The 2500-nt window shown below is 51.1% G+C and overlaps 1 non-coding gene across 1 annotated transcript; it reads left to right on the forward strand.

The window, feature by feature from the left end:
* The first annotated feature begins 1024 nt into the window (after positions 1-1024).
* LOC143304785 (5.8S ribosomal RNA) lies at positions 1025-1179 on the forward strand. Its single transcript, XR_013061418.1, has one exon. It is a non-coding gene; the product is annotated as a 5.8S ribosomal RNA (ribosomal RNA).
* Positions 1180-2500: the final 1321 nt, after the last annotated feature.

The following is a 2500-nucleotide window of genomic DNA, read 5'->3' on the forward strand; positions in this document are numbered from 1 at the left end:
AAAGTTTCATATAATATACCGTTCAGAGGGGACCGGCTGTCTTTCCTCGTTGTCGTGAGTCGGACACCCGTGCCGTCGCTAGAGTTTTTCAAACTCTGCTTCTGGATATTGGGACGAAAGACCGCGCGAGGACGACGGATGAGAGTCCCATCGAATTTTTGATTTACAAGACACACACACTACCTGAACGAGACTAAAGTTTCATCGAGTTTATCGTCGTCGCATAACCCGTTCGGAGGGAACCGGCTGTCTATCCTCGTTGTCGTGAGTCGGACACCCGTGCCGTCGCTAGAGCTTTTCAAACTCTGCTTCTGGATGTTGGGACGAAAGACCGCGCGAGGACGATGGCTGCGAGTACCATCGAATTTTTGTTTTTTTTTTTTAAAAAAAAACATCACCCGAACGGAGATGTGTTCTATCTTTCGTCGATTTTTCATGCTTTCAGTCGTCGCGTGGTCGCCATCCGTTCGGAGGGGATCGCCGGCTTCGAAACCTCGATGTCGTGAGTCGGACACCCGTGCCGTCGCTAGAGTTTTTCAAACTCTGCTTCTGGATATTGGGACGAAAGACCGCTCGAGGCGGACGGCCGCGCAAATCCCATCGAATCTTTACTATCACCCGAACGATGGAGAGATGCACGCGCGCTGTTTCTTGAATAATTGGACGAGAGAGTAGAATCAAACACATATAAAACATGGGCTAGCCACCGTCCTTACTCGTTCGCGAGATCGTGTGCTGTACAGAGGATTCAGAATCGGGTGTATATATCCCCGTCGTTTCCTGACGAACGGAGCTTCGATCTCGATGGTTGTTATATATCATAATGTACTTTACGCCCGGCCGGCGAACGCGCGTATCTTCGCGCGTTCGTCGGTTTCTTTTTTTTCGAACGTTTTTGTGTCGTCAATCCTATGGCGACTTCTGCGCGTTCGATTCCCGTTGGTCGAACGTGACGGAACTCGGCTTCGCTAGAACCGAGAAGAGTACATTTGAGTATTGAACTGTTGCAAAATTTATAAAAGATTACCCTGAACGGTGGATCACTTGGCTCGTGGGTCGATGAAGAACGCAGCTAATTGCGCGTCAACGTGTGAACTGCAGGACACATGAACATCGACATTTCGAACGCACATTGCGGTCCACGGATACAATTCCTGGACCACGCCTGGCTGAGGGTTGCTCACGTAAACCTAAGACTGCTTGCGTTGCGTATCGTTACTCTCCGTATCTGTCTCTCTCTGTCCCTTCTTGCCTTAACAACCCGCCGTCGTTCTTTATATAAGAGAACGTTTCAGAGTCGGACGAAGGTACAAGAACGAGGATACGAATAAGAGCGGACGGAGAGAACATACGCGACGTACGAGCGATTGTTGGACGCTCGTCGGCGTTCGTCGCGGTCGTGCAGAGACCGTGCAAGTCGTACGCATGCTCGATATATAATCTATCGTGTTCACGGGAGACTACGAAACTCTACCTCTGTCTCTCTCTGTCCCTTCTTGCCTTGACAACCCGCCGTCGTTCTTCTTAAAAACTGTAAGAGAACGTTTCCGAGTCGGACGAAGGTATACGAAGGGATACGAATAAGAGCGGAGAGAACCGTCACGGACCTGCGTGAGTGCTCGCGGCGTCGTGAGTCGTCCTTACGAGGGCGACCGCCCGCTTATGCACCGCTTCGTGTATCGGTTATCGAACGTATATACTCGTAGTGTTCTCCTCGTGACCGATTTTTTTTTCATATCAGGCGATATATGCTACGTTTGCCGGTGTTCGACGCACGAAGGTCCGCGCCCCCGACGTCGTCTTAAACGAATATTATATTTGGCGAGACTGAGAGAGAAAGCAAATATGGGAACTCGGTCGAGAGAGGAGAGAAGAGAGAACCAAAAACCTAAACTCGATGGCGTGCGAAACTTTGCCATAATCTACCGTCTTTTCTCAAGACTCTCGTACAGCCCCAGGGATCGAATGCCCACTCCGTCTCTTCGCGAAAGCGACTGACAACAACGAGGACCGTCGCATCGATGGGTCGTCGTTGCGTTTTACACGCTCTGTGCTTTTTTACAAGCTCCGAAAGTATCAGCCGTAGATCCGGGAACGCACGCGCGAGATTTCTTCGAACGCTCTGACGACTTAGGGAGGTATGATCCCCAGCGTCGCGCGGAGATCGGAGAGTACACGTACTCGTATCGGGACGAATTTTCCCCGTCGTCGTGTATCTCTCTGCCCGCGCGCCTGGCCCCCCCAAAGCCACGTTCGTCGGAAATCTTACATATTTGTAATGCGTGTGCGAACTAGCGTGTGTCTAAGATCGGCTATACACGGGTGCCGCTGTACTACAAGCTCGAGGTGTTTTGCGCAGCGTTTCTGTACCCGAGGAAGATGCGCATGTGAGTCCGTTACGAAGTTGTTCGTACGGTCGTCGTCGGAGAGATCGTAGACGAGGAAGAAGACGATCCCCTTTGGCGAGGCTCGAGAAAAAACTTTGAGAGAGACGAGGTAT

This window comes from Bombus vancouverensis, unplaced genomic scaffold, assembly GCF_051014615.1.
Source record: "Bombus vancouverensis nearcticus unplaced genomic scaffold, iyBomVanc1_principal scaffold0054, whole genome shotgun sequence".
In the NCBI taxonomy this organism is placed as follows: Eukaryota; Metazoa; Arthropoda; class Insecta; order Hymenoptera; family Apidae; genus Bombus; species Bombus vancouverensis.